The 6,030-nt window shown below is 35.9% G+C and overlaps 1 protein-coding gene across 6 annotated transcripts in view; it reads right to left on the reverse strand.

Annotated features, from left to right (window-relative positions):
- Positions 1-6,030, reverse strand: part of TACC2 (transforming, acidic coiled-coil containing protein 2) — a 149,317-nt gene extending 143,287 nt beyond the window's left edge. For all 6 annotated transcript variants that reach the window (XM_009325885.1, XM_009325888.1, XM_009325891.1 and 3 more), the window contains exon 1: positions 5,932-6,030. The gene's annotated coding sequence lies outside the window, so the exon portion shown is untranslated. The remainder of the gene's footprint in view (positions 1-5,931) is intronic.

Raw genomic sequence — 6,030 nt, forward strand, 5'->3', positions numbered from 1 at the left:
TTGTAATACTGAATGAAAATTTGGGAAGAAAATCTTCAGAAATCATCTGCAAATGGCTGCAATATTGGCTTCCTGAGTCTGCAAACAGCCTGGTTCTTAAAGATGTGAATTTTTCACATCATGTGAAAAATTTTCATGTCAGTAAGATTTTAACATCAAAATCTAATTATGCTTTTTGAACATTGGCTATAGTTATTTTGGTTTTGGTATTACAACAGACAACTTGACAGATGAACAGATGAAATTTGATTTTGCAGTTGTTTTCTATTTATCTACTATTTATCTATTTGTCTACTGTCATTGAGCTGTTCTTTTCATCCCTAAGAAAAAAACAAAAGGTAATAAAGTGAATGGAAATAAGCAACATTGCCCTAGTTCTCCTCTAGCTGCACCTATGATGCCTATAACCTTAGTACACAGTGCTATCACTGCAATTCAATGACTGGATTCATATTGGGATGTGGACTCAAAAGTAAAAATGGTAATTCATTGGGGTGCAAAATCCCAAGAGTCAGCACCGATATCTTAGATGACGGCAGAAGGCCAGTGCAATGGGAAAAGTAGCACTCAAGTTTTTTAGCTTGACAGATTTTTTTTGAGATTTCATCTTTCAGATAGGAATGTTACATGTTTATACAGGCCTTATGACTGTCTCTTTTGGATATTAAAGATCCAAGTGCCTTTTTGTACTGCACGTCCTTGACTTGCTGGCAAAAAACCACCTTTGCCTGTTAGAGCAGGAGCTAATATTAACAAGAATGCCTAGGCTGATGCTATATGCAAGTTCACAGATGGCACTTTTGTCTCCCAGTTACATCAATTGTTTTTAACTAATCACAAAGCACTTTGAGATATTAGTAAATGGAAAAATATAAAACTTCTACTCTTAACATGAAACCATGACAGAATGTAGGGAACTAAATATCAGACACTAGTACCCAAAAACTGGACACTAACCATATTACAAGTCAACGGAATGAGCACAAAATAAGACCTACAATTGTTTGCCCAGTTTAAAGTTCATGTATGATTGGAGTATATACAGTACCACCTTCCACAATTAAAGGGCTAAAGTGAATCAAGATTGGTATCTTCTTGTATCCAGATGCAATTCTTTTTTGGTTGTATGAGCAAACTCTTATGGGTTACTTGGTGAAGTGCTGTACATCTAGAAAAGAATAATATTCTTCTCTGAAAAGTGTGATAGCCTACAGGTTGAATCAAACTTCTTTAAACTTCAGATGTAAGAACAGAACTTGGCATAGAAAGATATGATGAGACTGTAGGATATGTTAATGCAAAAGGCTTAAGTGCAATTTCCAAAACTCTTGAAAGCTTTTTACCAATAGAAATGGTTCAATAGTGCCATGGTTCGAATATTGGTTTTGGGCTGGCAAGTCTTCATGCAGGGACTAAATATTGCATGTATGACAATTAAAGAATGTTAAGGCTAGTTTATTAGAATGCAAGAATATCTCCATGCTCAATGCTCCTGACACGCATCACCTTTTGATGTGAACAGTGCAATGAGTTAAGAGTCTACCAGAAAAACTGAAAAAAAAACCCCAACTTCATGTAGACCATGAATTTAAACCTCCTGTCCCTTTGCATCATGCAGAGGTTTTCATATGGGTTCAATAAAACTGTGCAATGCTCCAAATTTGTGGGTAAAATCAGCTCTTTCTCATAAAGAAAGTGGTTAAGTATAATTTTCAGTTTACAGTTGGAGGTGGCATGGAAACTGTGAGTAATAGACAACGTAACAAGTAGGCATGCAACTTATTACAACAGTTAATAATAATTACTGTAGTTTCAATTGTATCAATATGCTGTATATATAAAACACAGGCACATACAGAAATATAAAAACAAAATCTTTACAGTCTAATCAAAAGCTTTTTTGTGAGGATGAAAAATAGGTCAACAATTCACATTATACTAGGATAATAGCAACAAAAGTGAAAGACAGCTATGTATAATACATCACACACATATCCCTCTGAAGTGTTGGAGGATTCACAGTCTATACCATGCTAAAAACAAAATGGAGCACATTAAAATCTAGGCATCTAAGGTCCAAAACTGTGCTGTAAAAGTTAGGATTTTGATACTCATGAACTGCTTTTTTTGTACTTTTTTCTCTTCCCTTACTGCAGCAATCTTTGTGTTTCTGGCTTCAGCTAGGAGTTGCTCACGATGTCAGAGTGTGTTAACATCAAAAATTGTTTTTGCTCCAGAAGATCTAGATGCATCCTCTCTGCCTCTTTTGGAGGGTGAGTGAAAACCTGACATTGAACCTTAAGTGCACAGAAATGGTGCTGTTTGGTTGACACTTCATAGAATCATAGAAAATAGGGCTGAGGGACATATCCTTCCTCTATTTTAGTGTATATCTCCCCAAAATAGTTATAGTTTTTACAAGTCTGGTGGAGGAAGCACATTTTGGGAATGGGAGAAAATGTTCTGAAATCATATTTCCCAAAGAACTGCTTTGAAAATATATGTCATTTGGTCTAATTTGATCAATTCCTCAATCATCAGATCTATTCTGCAGAAACAGCTATAGTGTTGGTTCACTAATAAAGTTTCCTGTTTTCTTTCATTGCCTCTAGGCAGATTATCTCGTGGTTCTGCTTTCTTACTCACAATTATACTGGTCTTGTTTCCTTCTAAAATATTTTTGTTGCAAATATGGCAACCATTCATATAAAAAAAAATTAGCATGATATCTATCACATTATGTTTTGATAGCAAGAAAAAGTGTTTACACTATACAGCCAGGCATCAGGTTGCCATGAATCAGCGAATCTTTTCTGATTACTTATATTCAGAAAAGCAGATGTCACCTAGGTAACAAAATAAATCGTTCTTACCTTTTATTTATGTGCAGTCCTATTACAGTCCTGTGAAATTCCCCACAGCACACTACTGCTTTACACATGAAGCAAAGAAACATATCCTAATCCATTTGCAAGGACTCAGAGCTGGCTGAGTCTTGGGTTTGACCAAGAACCAAGAGCGCTAGCTGGATCATATGCTTGCTGTGAAACCAGAGAAGTGAGTCTGTCAAGTCCTAACTAGCATTTTATGACAAATTTAATTTGGCAAGAATATATAGTTCAGTATTTTGTCAAACTTGCTGAGCCTTGTATATTCTGTATATGTATCTTGATCAACTGATATATTTTCATAATATCCTGCATTCAGTAGCTTCTAATGAAAAAATACAAAAATTAAATTGAACTTTGTTTCACCATGCAATTTTTAGAAGCCAGTACTTAAAAAGGATTATGGCAAGAAAAATAAAAACTATAATATGTGATGGCTTTACTCTTATACTGGCTGTCAGCAGTGCAACTCTTCATTAGTTGCTGCAGTTGAATGTAGAATCAACTGAATTTAAGCTATTCATTTAGCTTTAAGCTTAGATCATAGATGTAGGGTAAAATTTTACTCTTTTCAGACTTGTTATGGACTTAAGGGGCTTCTATAAACGTTGTTCCCCTGGCATTAGAAAACACAAAAGTTGATCTGAAAGTCTTCTGCAGCCTGAGCAGTGGCTCCCACCTCCCCCAGAATGAAGGCCCATCTTTCCAGAAACAAGGTCAGTGGTCAGTATGAAAGCTTGGTTTGAATTCCCTCACTGAAAGAAGCAGCACAGCACTGATTAAAAGCTGCCCGGTATTACAGGTCAAACATTCTCTAATACTGCCATAAAATCATTCTCTAATACTGCCATTCGCTAATACTGCCATAAAAGTTGATAGATATAAGATAATTTTGAAGAAAGCTTCAAGTGATGAGAAAGGAATGTCCTCAATATTCTTCAAAAATACCTTCCTCCCATCCAGCTGAATGGAAGTTGCCAATGAAGACAGGGACCGTACCACAGCCTGCAGGAGATTTCACAACCTGAACCTTCACAGAGATGTTTCTCCTCGGCCCCCCTTCACTGCCTACTCTGGAAGCTCTCCAAACTATTGCTTCTCTTTCTTTTTCTATCCTGCCTGCTTTGTATCAAGCCCCACAAAATAACAAGTAAGCAATTTACAATGTAAATTATTTTTGTATAAGGGGGAAATGGTCTGCAGGCATACCTGTGAGTATGAAGAATGAGGTTGGAACTGGGGGCATTTATTTTATTTCTTTTTTGCAGTAGGCTGTTTGAGTGGCTTTGAACAGGTGTCCTTTCTAATCAGCCCCACAAACCAGTGCCCACATGACAATCTAAGCACAGCCAGTCATTGACAACTTGCTTTACTGATAAAATAACCAGGCTATAATATAACTTAGATCAGCTTAGATCAGCTTTTTCCTAGACTAGGTTGCTTTCCACAGCTTGCCCTGGGATTGTCAAAACGCTGTTTTGTTGTCAATACCAACTAGATAATTCTGGAGCACGTGCAAAGTGATTACTGATCTCCCTAAGCCAGGGTATCCAAGCCTGTCATTGTCACAGATCTCTGTTTTAATGATGGAAAAATGCATGGATGTAGATGTAGATGTAGATGTAGATGTAGATGCAGATGGCAGGGTACCGAAAACTAAGCCAATGAGGATTAGATGTTCCGTCCATTGGCCCATCTGACATTTCTGGCCAACTACCAGCCCTTCTACCTTTCTCCTTTCCAAAATCCCTTTAAAATAAGATTTATGGATATATGTATTAGCATCTACTTAATTATGATCTGAATCGATAATTAAAAAGCTTTGACATGAAGGGATGGAGATTTTTTTCTTAACTCCTACATGTATAGCAGGTTTCTAACCCATTGGGCTGTGTAAAGGGAAAAAGGTCTACGCCAAGGTAATTAGCAGCTTGATCCTGAATAGCTGAATCATGAGAAAAAAATTCAGGCTATAAGCACTCTATTTTTTGGATAAGAACAGATTTTGTAAGAAATACCATCGTTATAATACAGATAAAAGCATGTCTGCCATTGTCATCCTGTGTCTGTCAATATGATTGTTAGTTTCTGCCTGAAGATAAACCTATCTTTTTAAAGGCAGATTACTTGAAAAATAGTTTCCATAACATACAAAACATACCAAAACATTGTGGTAATATAAACCCTGTTCATTAAAAAAATCCAGAAATAATTGAAGTGGCCATGGTCTTACATGTTGACAACATATTTCAATATAATGCCATCAACGTTCAAAATAATAACATAACCAAATTCTTGTTAATCTCAAACAAGTGAAGTATTATTATAATCTCATTAGTTCTCCTAGTGGGAAAGGCTAGAAGTGACTTCAACTACCTGAAGATCTATAAAAGGTTTGGGTCACCAGAGGCAATATTCTACCTACAGATGTTCAGTGTTGTGTTTTACAGCCTGAAGCAATCTTCACTATGCATGAAAGGACGAAACATTGTAATCAGTTAATCGTCAAACATCTGCATTATCTTTCTAGTGACTAGCCAGCTAATTTTATTTCTGAAATTCTGCATGAGAAACACACATTCTTGTCGTTACATGGCAACTTAAAATCAACAAGCAATCCTTTCTGAAACAAATCCTTAGAACTATTTCTGAAAAAAGAACAATGGTGGAAAAGAGCCATATTTAAAAATTCCAGCATTTGCAAATAGCTATTACAGTCTGTAATGTTGTAACATGTTTTTAAAACAGCTATTTTAGGACATGCACACTTAATGATCAGTCTCTTGGTCTTAGAAAGACACTGACTAAATAGACATCATCCTGTAGACTACTTTATAGTTACGTGGATTGTAAAACAAGTTATAGAAGAGATCATGAAACTATAGAAACTCAAAGGAGCCACTGTTTTTTTCTGGTAAGGAGAAAAGTTTCTTTTACTTATAAGACACTCCCTTTGCCTTTTTGTAATGTCTAAAACATAATTAGTAAACTGTTTTGAGTCTAGACATTTTTAAATTTAAAGAACTAATAAAAAATTACTTACCCAATTTTCCTCTAGACTAAAAATGAAAATGTACCACTCTGTCCCTGATTTTTATAACCTTCTGCACTCCTTCACTCCTAGCTGGTGTATGGATCCCCT

This window comes from Pygoscelis adeliae, unplaced genomic scaffold, assembly GCF_000699105.1.
Source record: "Pygoscelis adeliae isolate BGI_AS28 unplaced genomic scaffold, ASM69910v1 Scaffold4, whole genome shotgun sequence".
Classification (NCBI taxonomy): Eukaryota; Metazoa; Chordata; class Aves; order Sphenisciformes; family Spheniscidae; genus Pygoscelis; species Pygoscelis adeliae.